Here is a 15,420-nt window from a genome sequence, read left to right as displayed (position 1 = left end):
TACAGATGGTTTTGTAGTCGCGTATGTTATTGAATACAATGAGCCGACATTTTTCCGACTCTTTGTTTCATCGAAAACGTTGTTGACATTAGCAAGGAACGTTAAGGATTCCCTGAAACAGACAATTTCACTGTTTTGGAATAGCAGTATGTGCAAATGAGAGGACAGAAGACTTTGAAAAAAGGAGTGAACAAAACTGTACTTTAGTACAGAATGTTATGTTTATTTTAATTTCAATTGTTCCTGTTTTAATGAGATTTTTTATGTTCCTAAATCATTTTCTATTTTTTTTTTCATTAGAGAAGAGTTATTGTCGAGTTATTATCTCTACCTAGCATAAAAATTAAAATACTTTGCAACATTACGTTATTATACATTGCATATCTGACATAAAATACTTGCAAAAATTACTTAGCTAATTAATATTACGCATGACAACTCACATTATTTACTTTGCAAAACATTATAGAATACATAACAGATAATTGTGACCCTGTGTATTGTTCATTGGAATTAAAATAAAAAAAACGTGATTTCGTCAATCGCCGTTATTTGCGACTTCAGGCAACTGTCGCTAAGAGCTATTTTTGTTTCTCCGTTCAATTTCCCGATAAAATCGTCGACTTAGTTATTAACTAAGTTCTTCAGTTAGGTGGTATCAACAATACCACAATAGCCATGTTGCCGGAGTTTTTTGATAAAAGACTTGCTAGTTGGAATACAGAAAATATTTACCAAACACCTATTCACGATAATAAACCGGGGCACTATTGTGGGTTTTCGGTTGGTTTTATATTATATTAGGTACTCACCCTTCGTAACGTGTCTCCACGAAAAAACGTCACTTTCACACTAACCACCTTTCGTTTTAACTCTCGCGACGATAACTGAAATGTTGACGCGCGCCGGACAGATTCACGGACATACAACCACCCACCCACCCCGCGCCCCGGTTTCCGTCTGGACTGGTTCTGTCGTCCGAGTGAGTGCCAAAAATTAGCGTTCGTCTATTAAATGATTGTCGGATGATGATTATTGACGGACACTTTTATCGCACCCGATCACACTTTAGTTACTACCTACGTTTAGTATCGACGACGCATCGTTTCGATTATTGAAATTCGAATTGAATTTTTTTTTTTTCTAGTTTTCGACGTAGATTCGCGTGACACAAATATTATGAGCCTTTTTGGATCGATTTCGTGTGCATCACGCCATTTCTACGGGCGAACGTGAATGTGTGATGTTGACGTGATGGAAGCAACGTTTAGGCAATCCGCATTACGTATTACTATCAATTATATTTTAAACGAATGAAAACTTCAATTCAGAAGTGTGATAATCCCGATCCATTCAAGTTTTGTTAATTTTAGATTAAAAATGCGTGAGTATTGTACTATTGCTAACGAATGCCAAAACATCGCATATTCAATGTAAAAAGAACAAGAGCAACGGGCCATTAAGTTAATTTAAAAATAACTCGTACCGGATAAGTCGAATACGTATCCAGGGAAAATTTATTAATTTTAAAATTGACCGGCGGAAACAGGTTCTCGCCTCCCACCACTTTTGTGTAGCGGCCGCCAAATCAATTTTGTTTTTATATAATTGATTCAAAAAATTGAAATTCACGCATAGTTATCTGTGCCTGAAGTGGGTCATTTTCATTGCATTGTTAGTAAGATCGAAACCATAGAAACCATACAAAACGCATACGACTATTTCTGTTTTTCATTTCACGCACTGTTTTTTATTAGTTACCTAGCAACATGGTCACTGCATTGAAACTTCAGAGTTCCTTCAAAAATTTGAATTTTTAATTTCAATTTTTTGAATCAATGATTTAATATAAAAATAACTATTGTGGAAAACAGCAAAAAATAAAATAATACCACTAATTGGCGGCTGGTCAGGATAGACCTAACGTTCGAAATTTAGAAAAATATTTTTTTTATTTTAATACTGTTACTTTTCTAATGAAGTGCGAAATAAGTTGTGCCCCATAGCTATCTTTTTTATTTTTCACTACGACAATTACAAAGTGTTGATATTCACAACTTTTCGTGAGCACTTCGATAGAAATGAACAAGAACGCAGGAAAATTCCACACCGAATATTAATATTCTGTCTTGGCCCATGTTTACTTTTATCTACCGCAAAACAAAATGTTCGGATTTGTCAGGGGTATTCTGATTTAAAAAAAGAAGAACATTTGACGAATATTTTAAGTCTCAAACGTTTGGAAAATAATGCAACAACAATTCATAGACTACAAAAAAGCCTATGATTCAGTACCACATTCATGGTTAATTAAAATTCTTAAAATTTATAAAATTAATATTAAATTAAATCACCTTCTTTATATGGATGACATAAAACTTAACAATAACTGAAAATCAATCAATATGTCGTGGTCATTACGAAAATTTAGAATATATAACTAAAGAAGGAGAAATCATTAAAAATTTAAATAAAGGAGAATTTTATAAATATTTAGGTATTAATCAATCAAATCAAATTAAATCTATTCTTTTGGTGTTATAAAATGGTCCAAAACTAATTTAAAGAATATAAATATTCAAACTAGAGTTCTCTTTACAAAATTTTGTAAACATCACCCCAAATCTGCTGTTGAAAGATTTAATTTACCACGCGAAAATGGTGGTAGGGGTTTTTCAAATCTAGAAATTCTACAACACAATCAAATTGCTTCACTAAAAAATTATTTTCTCAATAGAGCTCGTGATATGACACTATAGCAAATATAAAACAAAAGTCTTTACATGGGAGATATTTTAAAGAGCTGAGGGTTTTATATTTGCAATACAAGATCTTGCACCGTTTTGGCTCACAGCGAATATAAAAAACGTCATGATATATTCGCAAAAATTATACACATGAATTTAGCAGTTAAATTCAATTTATTAAAGGATACACAACCACATTACATTTATAAACCAGAAAGTTGTTTAGAAAATGACAATTACAAATTATATTTTGATCGCACAGTTTTAACTGACATTCACATTCAGCATAACAGACCAGACATTATTATTTTAAATAAACAACAAAAGCAAGCATATCTTTTAGATATAGCTGTTCCAAATTCACACAATATAACACAGACATATAATACAAAAATTAATAAATATATTATTATAATTTCAGCAACAGGAATAGTACCGCAATCTCTTTTTAAAAATTTAAAAATTTTGGACTTAGAGAACACATAAAACACAAAAAAGTCAAAATGTGGAGGCGAGACGCCGGTAATTATGTTGATAAGCACTGCACTACTGCCGCCGGGTGGAGGTGGGATACGAAAAGAAGATGCTCTCACTGCTCTCACTCACAATAAGTTCGGAAAAACCGAATTTTATTATCGTATTTAATTGACGTCACAGTTACTTTGGCGAAACAGGAGCTCGCTTTTCGAAGGCATGATGAAAAAGACAGACGAATCAATTTGATATATAAAACCTAACAGGAACGGCTGGTCCATGAGGTCATTTGGGTAATGACCCCCTAAAAAATAAAGGTTTTACCCAACACCAGCCGCGACTGCAATGTACACAAGACTATGACTGCTACATATTATGTTATTTCAACCAAATCAGAAGTACAATAATTTTGAAAAGTAAGTGCAATGTATACTTCTAAATCTATCTAAATTTATTAATATGTAATTTTTTTCAAAACTATCGATCTTTCTTTGAAACATTTTCAATTCACAATTCACTGTTGGAAGCGCTGTACTTTTTAGTATAAATACGTATACGAAAAATTAAAATAATAGTTGAATTAACACATCGTTAAATGTTACGAGGAACATAGTTTTTTGGATTACACAGCAAAATCTTGGAATTTCAGTCCGATATTACTCCATTGAGTCTTTGGACTCACAAATAAATACCTCGAAAAGCCGACAAACATCTGTCTAGAACTTTTCTAGTAACCAGAGGGTATCGTAAACGACCCGTGTTTAGACCTCTTTCGTGAAAGTGACCGACCGCCGGCGCCGCTCGATTTCGTCATAAATCTCAGCCGTACCCCCCACGATAATTGACAAGTCTGTCATACAGCCCTACCATTTAAAACCTTTATTCTCTTCGTTTTAAAAATAGTTTCGCATGGTTTTTCTCTCTTCTCGTTTTACAATGGTCCAGTGACTAATAAATGAGTGTTGTGTTATGAGTTTGTTCGAGCTCAAAAAAACGTGGTTCGAAATTGTTTAACGTTTAACGAATGGTAAGTTATTCTAGTTTTTATGTTGGTCTTAACGTGTTAGGGGCCAAGAATACAACATTGTCTGTCCATTATAACATAGAACTGATATGTTGAATTCAGATCTCTAATTATTTAAAAACCAAAAAAATAAAGCAGCAGTCAAAGTGGCATGTACGCGTAACCTAATATATATTTTTTTTACATTAAAAGATCGCCGTCTTCCTCGTCGCACTTACGACATTTGCATATGTTATCTTTGTTAAACTCACGGAAGGAATATAATGAACCGGTCACCCGTCCAAGTGCTGACCGCTGCCCGCGTGGCTTACCTTCGGTGATCGAACGACAACCTTTACCGTTTGACGAGTTTTTATTCTGCAATTGTTTACAATTAATCGACAAAAAAAATTGTTTTCTTAATTATCTAGTACTTAAAGCTATGAATCTACATTATACGGGTCTGTGCATGTTTCCGAATACCTGCACGAAAAACAAATCGGTTCGGTGGTTGCTATGGATTTCAAAAAAAAACAAAAAGTGTTGGGGGGCAACGGCACGCGGTGTTCCCAAGCGGTCACCCATCCAAGTACTGACCGCGCCCGACGTTGCTTAACTTCGGTGATCGGACGAGAACCGGTGCTTTTCAACGTGGTATGGCCGTTGCCGTGGTGTTTAGGTGTGATCGTTGGTGTAAAATATATTGCTTTTAACATTCCGATGCACGAATATGAACATCAAAACGCGATGCGTTTCGTTTCCGTATGCACTTACCCTCTGACGACCGACGTCGGACCGAACTAACGGGAAATCCCACAACAACCACCACGTCACGCTCTAACGACAAGAGAGACTACTAGACGGACTGGCGATCTCCCGCGTCGCACATTTTTCGACCGCCGGCGGCGGTGGAAAATCCAGAATTTCACCCCACCTACCGCGCTGCTTGCTCCGACGACGACGAGATTCCCACATTTGGATCGACCGAAATATGTAAGTAATATCAGGAAGTTCCGATTTTCGAGAGGAGACCTGTGTTTCTATTTACCTATCTATAATAATTATCGTTATAATCATCATATCATTATTATTATTATTAACATTATTATTTATTACCATTATTATTATTATTATTATTATTTATCGTCCCTCGGATTCGGCGATCTTCGAAAATCCAAGTTGGACCGTTAGACATTCGAACGCGGTGTGCGTGGCTGACGAGTTGTTATTTTTGGCGTTTTTTCTTCGATCTTCACCCCGACTTCGGACGACGCAGGTCGGACACGAAATTACGAAGAGAGAAAGACGGAAGAAAGGAAGAAAACCTGAAGATCCGTCGAAGAAAATATCGGAAAACTCGTAGGTGCGGCATCGGTCGGACGATGAAGACCGTCTCCTTTCGGATGATCCTCTCGACGGACTTTCGGCCGTCCCGAAGGGTCCGGACGGCAACGGGACCCGTCGTCGACTCGTCCCGTTTCAACTTCCGCCGAAAACGATCGACCTGAACGTCGGAGAGGCGGTTCGCGGCATCCTGTTGTCGGAATTGCCTCGGTTCGAACACCAGGTCCTTTCTGTGCTTCGACCGTTTCGGAAGCGTTTGGCGACGCGAAGATGTCGTAAAATCGAGAAGGTGGCGCGGTATTCCGGGAAGAGATGGACCAATATTTCGGCGAACGAAATATGGATTCCCGGAATCGACGCGTCTACCCCGCACCGCCGACGTAAACCGTCGGTCCCGAATCGAAACCGTGACGACCCGGATTTAGGGCTGGTGGTTGGAGGGGCGTGTACCTGATTCGAAACCCACCGACGTTCCGAGACGAACTTCGCTATCTCCAGGGAAACTTCGGAAACCGAGTTCGGCCAGCTTGATCACACGGTGGCGATGGTGATCGAGGAAAGAGGACGATGCCATCACGCGGGCAACGATTCCGAGGCCTGCAATTTCTTCGACGGCGGACGCGGTGCGCGTTCAGTCTTCCGTCCGCAGTGGCGACTATTTTATAAAGACTTAGAAAATTTTTTTGTTCAATTCTCGTTCACGAGGTGCTCGAAGTGTACGTGTGTGAGCAAGTGTTTTTTCAATAATTATTATTAACTTTTAACGTTTTAACGTGAAAGATGGCCGACGTCGAAAATCAAACAGCATCATCGGTCACCACCGGTTCCGCTGCCACCCCTCAATCCCACGCGAAGAAAGAGAAAAAAGCGAAAAATCCCAGGGCGAAACCGTCCCATCCTCCGACATCCGAGATGGTAAACAACGCCATCAAGGGACTCAAGGAACGCGGAGGATCGTCTCTTCAGGCCATCAAGAAGTTCGTCGCCGCAAATTACAAAGTCGACGCCGAAAAGGTCGCCCCTTTCATCAAGAAATATCTGAAAGGCGCCGTGGCGTCGGGATCTCTGGTTCAGACGAAAGGTAAGGGCGCGTCGGGTTCGTTCAAGCTCGCCTCGTCCACCTCCGGTGGTGCCAAAGTCGCCTCCGCCTCCGACAAGAGGAAACCCGCTTCGTCCGCCGCATCCAAGACGAAAAAATCATCCGCCAAACGTACCGCCGTCGCGACGACTTCCGACAAGGCTTCCTCGAAGACAGCCAAAAAACAAGCCTCCCCCAAAGCGAAGAAGACTGCTGCCGAAAAGAAGAGCGCCGTCGCTGCCTCCGCCGCAGCAGCGAAAGCCAAGAAATCGGCCGCCTCCTCGGCAGAAAAGAAAACTAGAGCCGCCCCGAAACCCCGATCGCCTTCCAAAGCGAAGAAATCTAACAAGGCTGGTCCGACTAAAAAACCCAAAGCACCCAAACCCAAGACAGCCAAAGCCATTCCTGTCAAGGTGAAAAAGGCCGCTTCGCCGAAGAGGAAAAAGTGAGAAACGTGGATGGATACTCGACTCATGTTCGTTCGGCTGTGCCTCGTTCCGACGTCATCATCGTACTACCGGCAACGGGGCACGCACAAATGGCCCTTTTCAGGGCCACACGATAATCTACGACGAAAAAAAGAAATAAAACTATCCTTACGGCGAAACCAAATAAAATAGATAGCATCAGCTGGCAGGTAGGTGATGACAGGATGCAATAAAATTTTACGAACGACCGCAACCCAACCCGAATCGAGAGGACCGACCGATTATTGACATTTTTATTTTATTCATTTCCGGTTGAAGGGCGATATATTTTTTTTTTTGCCTGTAAAGTTTGAGGTTCTGAAAAGAACCGATTTTTTTGTTATAAAATTCGTGTTTCGTGTTGTTCTTCCGAAACACGATGTGGAAAAATTTAAGCGCGTTCACCCCGAATACGTCTGGCAAGTTGGATGTCCTTTGGCATGATGGTTACACGTTTGGCGTGGATGGCGCACAAATTCGTGTCCTCGAACAGACCGACCAAGTAAGCTTCGCTCGCTTCCTGGAGGGCCATCACGGCGGAGCTTTGGAAGCGCAAATCGGTTTTGAAATCCTGAGCGATCTCCCTCACCAAACGTTGAAAGGGAAGCTTGCGGATGAGCAACTCGGTACTTTTCTGGTAACGACGGATCTCACGCAGAGCCACGGTACCAGGTCTGTAACGGTGGGGCTTCTTGACGCCGCCAGTGGCGGGAGCGCTTTTCCTGGCCGCTTTGGTAGCCAGTTGTTTCCTGGGGGCTTTTCCTCCGGTGGACTTGCGTGCGGTCTGCTTGGTCCTGGCCATTTCGAATGAAACGAATGAAAAACAAAACTGACAATTATTAAAATCGACTCTGACGATCGTTAGACGTGCACGCGTCGAAAGGTAAACGGGTACTAAAAATTCCGCCATATTAAATTGTACTTTTATACGTGAACAAAGTCAACGGCTGACTTCGTCGATTGGTCGATGGTGAACCGTTGAATCTATATAAGGCTCCGTTAGTTGAAATTTTGCGGTAGTTGACTTCCTAGGGACGAGGTGTGCAGGTATTTTGTGTCAGTTGAAATAATCTGAAAAGATGACCGGTCGCGGTAAAGGAGGCAAAGGATTGGGAAAAGGAGGAGCGAAGCGTCATCGCAAAGTCCTGCGTGACAACATCCAGGGCATCACGAAACCCGCTATCAGAAGATTGGCTCGTCGTGGCGGCGTGAAACGTATTTCCGGTTTGATCTACGAAGAAACTCGCGGAGTCCTGAAAGTGTTCTTGGAAAATGTCATCCGAGATGCCGTCACCTACACGGAACACGCCAAACGTAAAACCGTGACAGCGATGGACGTCGTCTACGCTTTGAAACGTCAAGGACGCACCCTCTACGGTTTCGGAGGTTAATTTCCTGGCGCTCTTCACCGTTCGAGAAAACCAGAATAAAATACGAAATACAAAATCGGTTCTTTTCAGAACCACAAAATAAAAATAAGAGGAAAAAAAAGAAACATGATGTTCTTTCGAGAAACAACGGACAATTATTACTAACTGACTACCTGATAAATGTACCAAGATCGTAAACACCCCTTGCTTTCCTTTTGGCATTGCAGTCGTAAATGATAATAATACAAAAAGAAAAGATGCATCGGTCATTTTACGAAAAAAAAAAGCTATAGTGGCCCTGAGAAGGGCCGATATTTTGAGTTTTCGCCACGGAGATGGATCGATCGTTCGTTTAAGGTTTCTTCTCGGTTTTTTTGGGTAAAAGTACGGCCTGAATGTTGGGTAAGACACCGCCTTGGGCGATCGTAACTCCGGACAGGAGTTTGTTCAATTCCTCGTCGTTTCTGATGGCCAGCTGCAGATGACGCGGTATAATACGTGTCTTCTTGTTGTCACGGGCAGCGTTTCCTGCCAATTCTAGAACTTCGGCGGCTAAGTACTCCATGACGGCGGCCAAATAGACGGGAGCTCCTGCACCGACGCGTTCCGCGTAATTTCCTTTTCTGAGAAGACGATGTATCCTACCCACCGGAAACTGGAGACCGGCACGGCTCGAACGGGATTTCGCTTTTCCCTTCACTTTACCTCCTTTACCGCGACCTGACATTTTAAGTTCGTTCGTTAGACACCACGAGAAGTAATAAAACTGACGGACGGGACTCGTCGATTGTAAAAGCTGGTAGCTGTGCTTCGAATTTATAGCCTCCGTGATAGGAGAATAGGACGTGACGATTGGTGGGAGCCCGTTTTCAGGTGGGGTTCTGGTGAACACACTACCTATCAGAAAGGTGGTGGTGCAAAGTTAACGCACGCACACGAGTCAGAGCAGTTCGCGAGTTTGTTGAATCGAATTGAATTGAAAAATGCCGCCGAAGACAAGTGGTAAGGCAGCCAAGAAGGCCGGGAAAGCTCAGAAGAACATTTCCAAGAGCGACAAAAAAAAGAAGCGCAGGAGGAAGGAGAGCTATGCCATCTACATCTACAAGGTGTTGAAACAAGTCCATCCCGACACCGGTATCTCTAGTAAGGCTATGAGCATAATGAACAGTTTCGTGAACGACATCTTCGAACGTATCGCCGCTGAAGCTTCCCGTCTGGCACACTACAACAAACGTTCGACGATCACCAGCAGAGAAATTCAAACTGCCGTGCGTCTGTTGTTGCCCGGTGAGTTGGCCAAGCACGCCGTCTCCGAAGGTACCAAAGCCGTCACCAAGTACACCAGTTCGAAATAGATGTTTTTCGTTTTCGACACATTTATAAACGGTTCTTTTCAGAACCACAAAAACTCTCGAACAAAAAAGAAAAAGACGTGAAACAGCGATTTTTAATTAACTTTTATTATGTCATTATTATTATTATTAGGTTTCATGCATTATCGGTATTTTGCACCCATGCCTATCCAACTTGTAGTTATGTGGTTATTGTATTCGAAATAATTTAGTTGATTGAGGTTATGTTATGAATAAATTTCTATTTTGCCAGAATACAACTCTTCGGAAGAAGAAATCAAATAAACAATCGTACATCTGCTGAACAACCTAGTTGATGGTTGATGGATTTGCATTACCCAGCATATAGCCTAAATGTTCATCTTTAGTGAAATTAAAATTACTTAGCTTTTTTAAGAAAGAAAAAATTAGAACGAATTCTCATCGAAAAAACCGCGATTCCTACAAATGATACAGATGGTTTTGTAGTCGCGTATGTTATTGAATACAATGAGCCGACATTTTTCCGACTCTTTGTTTCATCGAAAACGTTGTTGACATTAGCAAGGAACGTTAAGGATTCCCTGAAACAGACAATTTCACTGTTTTGGAATAGCAGTATGTGCAAATGAGAGGACAGAAGACTTTGAAAAAAGGAGTGAACAAAACTGTACTTTAGTACAGAATGTTATGTTTATTTTAATTTCAATTGTTCCTGTTTTAATGAGATTTTTTATGTTCCTAAATCATTTTCTATTTTTTTTTTCATTAGAGAAGAGTTATTGTCGAGTTATTATCTCTACCTAGCATAAAAATTAAAATACTTTGCAACATTACGTTATTATACATTGCATATCTGACATAAAATACTTGCAAAAATTACTTAGCTAATTAATATTACGCATGACAACTCACATTATTTACTTTGCAAAACATTATAGAATACATAACAGATAATTGTGACCCTGTGTATTGTTCATTGGAATTAAAATAAAAAAAACGTGATTTCGTCAATCGCCGTTATTTGCGACTTCAGGCAACTGTCGCTAAGAGCTATTTTTGTTTCTCCGTTCAATTTCCCGATAAAATCGTCGACTTAGTTATTAACTAAGTTCTTCAGTTAGGTGGTATCAACAATACCACAATAGCCATGTTGCCGGAGTTTTTTGATAAAAGACTTGCTAGTTGGAATACAGAAAATATTTACCAAACACCTATTCACGATAATAAACCGGGGCACTATTGTGGGTTTTCGGTTGGTTTTATATTATATTAGGTACTCACCCTTCGTAACGTGTCTCCACGAAAAAACGTCACTTTCACACTAACCACCTTTCGTTTTAACTCTCGCGACGATAACTGAAATGTTGACGCGCGCCGGACAGATTCACGGACATACAACCACCCACCCACCCCGCGCCCCGGTTTCCGTCTGGACTGGTTCTGTCGTCCGAGTGAGTGCCAAAAATTAGCGTTCGTCTATTAAATGATTGTCGGATGATGATTATTGACGGACACTTTTATCGCACCCGATCACACTTTAGTTACTACCTACGTTTAGTATCGACGACGCATCGTTTCGATTATTGAAATTCGAATTGAATTTTTTTTTTTTCTAGTTTTCGACGTAGATTCGCGTGACACAAATATTATGAGCCTTTTTGGATCGATTTCGTGTGCATCACGCCATTTCTACGGGCGAACGTGAATGTGTGATGTTGACGTGATGGAAGCAACGTTTAGGCAATCCGCATTACGTATTACTATCAATTATATTTTAAACGAATGAAAACTTCAATTCAGAAGTGTGATAATCCCGATCCATTCAAGTTTTGTTAATTTTAGATTAAAAATGCGTGAGTATTGTACTATTGCTAACGATGCCAAAACATCGCATATTCAATGTAAAAAGAACAAGAGCAACGGGCCATTAAGTTAATTTAAAAATAACTCGTACCGGATAAGTCGAATACGTATCCAGGGAAAATTTATTAATTTTAAAATTGACCGGCGGAAACAGGTTCTCGCCTCCCACCACTTTTGTGTAGCGGCCGCCAAATCAATTTTGTTTTTATATAATTGATTCAAAAAATTGAAATTCACGCATAGTTATCTGTGCCTGAAGTGGGTCATTTTCATTGCATTGTTAGTAAGATCGAAACCATAGAAACCATACAAAACGCATACGACTATTTCTGTTTTTCATTTCACGCACTGTTTTTTATTAGTTACCTAGCAACATGGTCACTGCATTGAAACTTCAGAGTTCCTTCAAAAATTTGAATTTTTAATTTCAATTTTTTGAATCAATGATTTAATATAAAAATAACTATTGTGGAAAACAGCAAAAAATAAAATAATACCACTAATTGGCGGCTGGTCAGGATAGACCTAACGTTCGAAATTTAGAAAAATATTTTTTTTATTTTAATACTGTTACTTTTCTAATGAAGTGCGAAATAAGTTGTGCCCCATAGCTATCTTTTTTATTTTTCACTACGACAATTACAAAGTGTTGATATTCACAACTTTTCGTGAGCACTTCGATAGAAATGAACAAGAACGCAGGAAAATTCCACACCGAATATTAATATTCTGTCTTGGCCCATGTTTACTTTTATCTACCGCAAAACAAAATGTTCGGATTTGTCAGGGGTATTCTGATTTAAAAAAAGAAGAACATTTGACGAATATTTTAAGTCTCAAACGTTTGGAAAATAATGCAACAACAATTCATAGACTACAAAAAAGCCTATGATTCAGTACCACATTCATGGTTAATTAAAATTCTTAAAATTTATAAAATTAATATTAAATTAAATCACCTTCTTTATATGGATGACATAAAACTTAACAATAACTGAAAATCAATCAATATGTCGTGGTCATTACGAAAATTTAGAATATATAACTAAAGAAGGAGAAATCATTAAAAATTTAAATAAAGGAGAATTTTATAAATATTTAGGTATTAATCAATCAAATCAAATTAAATCTATTCTTTTGGTGTTATAAAATGGTCCAAAACTAATTTAAAGAATATAAATATTCAAACTAGAGTTCTCTTTACAAAATTTTGTAAACATCACCCCAAATCTGCTGTTGAAAGATTTAATTTACCACGCGAAAATGGTGGTAGGGGTTTTTCAAATCTAGAAATTCTACAACACAATCAAATTGCTTCACTAAAAAATTATTTTCTCAATAGAGCTCGTGATATGACACTATAGCAAATATAAAACAAAAGTCTTTACATGGGAGATATTTTAAAGAGCTGAGGGTTTTATATTTGCAATACAAGATCTTGCACCGTTTTGGCTCACAGCGAATATAAAAAACGTCATGATATATTCGCAAAAATTATACACATGAATTTAGCAGTTAAATTCAATTTATTAAAGGATACACAACCACATTACATTTATAAACCAGAAAGTTGTTTAGAAAATGACAATTACAAATTATATTTTGATCGCACAGTTTTAACTGACATTCACATTCAGCATAACAGACCAGACATTATTATTTTAAATAAACAACAAAAGCAAGCATATCTTTTAGATATAGCTGTTCCAAATTCACACAATATAACACAGACATATAATACAAAAATTAATAAATATATTATTATAATTTCAGCAACAGGAATAGTACCGCAATCTCTTTTTAAAAATTTAAAAATTTTGGACTTAGAGAACACATAAAACACAAAAAAGTCAAAATGTGGAGGCGAGACGCCGGTAATTATGTTGATAAGCACTGCACTACTGCCGCCGGGTGGAGGTGGGATACGAAAAGAAGATGCTCTCACTGCTCTCACTCACAATAAGTTCGGAAAAACCGAATTTTATTATCGTATTTAATTGACGTCACAGTTACTTTGGCGAAACAGGAGCTCGCTTTTCGAAGGCATGATGAAAAAGACAGACGAATCAATTTGATATATAAAACCTAACAGGAACGGCTGGTCCATGAGGTCATTTGGGTAATGACCCCCTAAAAAATAAAGGTTTTACCCAACACCAGCCGCGACTGCAATGTACACAAGACTATGACTGCTACATATTATGTTATTTCAACCAAATCAGAAGTACAATAATTTTGAAAAGTAAGTGCAATGTATACTTCTAAATCTATCTAAATTTATTAATATGTAATTTTTTTCAAAACTATCGATCTTTCTTTGAAACATTTTCAATTCACAATTCACTGTTGGAAGCGCTGTACTTTTTAGTATAAATACGTATACGAAAAATTAAAATAATAGTTGAATTAACACATCGTTAAATGTTACGAGGAACATAGTTTTTTGGATTACACAGCAAAATCTTGGAATTTCAGTCCGATATTACTCCATTGAGTCTTTGGACTCACAAATAAATACCTCGAAAAGCCGACAAACATCTGTCTAGAACTTTTCTAGTAACCAGAGGGTATCGTAAACGACCCGTGTTTAGACCTCTTTCGTGAAAGTGACCGACCGCCGGCGCCGCTCGATTTCGTCATAAATCTCAGCCGTACCCCCCACGATAATTGACAAGTCTGTCATACAGCCCTACCATTTAAAACCTTTATTCTCTTCGTTTTAAAAATAGTTTCGCATGGTTTTTCTCTCTTCTCGTTTTACAATGGTCCAGTGACTAATAAATGAGTGTTGTGTTATGAGTTTGTTCGAGCTCAAAAAAACGTGGTTCGAAATTGTTTAACGTTTAACGAATGGTAAGTTATTCTAGTTTTTATGTTGGTCTTAACGTGTTAGGGGCCAAGAATACAACATTGTCTGTCCATTATAACATAGAACTGATATGTTGAATTCAGATCTCTAATTATTTAAAAACCAAAAAAATAAAGCAGCAGTCAAAGTGGCATGTACGCGTAACCTAATATATATTTTTTTTACATTAAAAGATCGCCGTCTTCCTCGTCGCACTTACGACATTTGCATATGTTATCTTTGTTAAACTCACGGAAGGAATATAATGAACCGGTCACCCGTCCAAGTGCTGACCGCTGCCCGCGTGGCTTACCTTCGGTGATCGAACGACAACCTTTACCGTTTGACGAGTTTTTATTCTGCAATTGTTTACAATTAATCGACAAAAAAAATTGTTTTCTTAATTATCTAGTACTTAAAGCTATGAATCTACATTATACGGGTCTGTGCATGTTTCCGAATACCTGCACGAAAAACAAATCGGTTCGGTGGTTGCTATGGATTTCAAAAAAAAAACAAAAAGTGTTGGGGGGCAACGGCACGCGGTGTTCCCAAGCGGTCACCCATCCAAGTACTGACCGCGCCCGACGTTGCTTAACTTCGGTGATCGGACGAGAACCGGTGCTTTTCAACGTGGTATGGCCGTTGCCGTGGTGTTTAGGTGTGATCGTTGGTGTAAAATATATTGCTTTTAACATTCCGATGCACGAATATGAACATCAAAACGCGATGCGTTTCGTTTCCGTATGCACTTACCCTCTGACGACCGACGTCGGACCGAACTAACGGAAATCCCACAACAACCACCACGTCACGCTCTAACGACAAGAGAGACTACTAGACGGACTGGCGATCTCCCGCGTCGCACATTTTTCGACCGCCGGCGGCGGTG

General features: G+C 39.1%; 2 non-coding genes across 2 annotated transcripts; both read right to left on the bottom strand.

Annotated features, from left to right (window-relative positions):
* Positions 1-4,772: 4,772 nt before the first annotated feature.
* Positions 4,773-4,892, bottom strand: LOC138141031 (5S ribosomal RNA). Its single transcript, XR_011162932.1, has one exon. It is a non-coding gene; the product is annotated as a 5S ribosomal RNA (ribosomal RNA).
* Positions 4,893-15,058: 10,166 nt separating this feature from the next.
* LOC138141030 (5S ribosomal RNA) lies at positions 15,059-15,178 on the bottom strand. Its single transcript, XR_011162931.1, has one exon. It is a non-coding gene; the product is annotated as a 5S ribosomal RNA (ribosomal RNA).
* Between the last annotated feature and the right edge of the window lie 242 nt (positions 15,179-15,420).

Source organism: Tenebrio molitor, unplaced genomic scaffold (genome assembly GCF_963966145.1).
Source record: "Tenebrio molitor unplaced genomic scaffold, icTenMoli1.1 SCAFFOLD_812, whole genome shotgun sequence".
NCBI lineage: Eukaryota > Metazoa > Arthropoda > Insecta > Coleoptera > Tenebrionidae > Tenebrio > Tenebrio molitor.
Note: the sequence above shows the minus strand (reverse complement) of the source record. Positions and strands in the feature narration are given on the sequence as shown.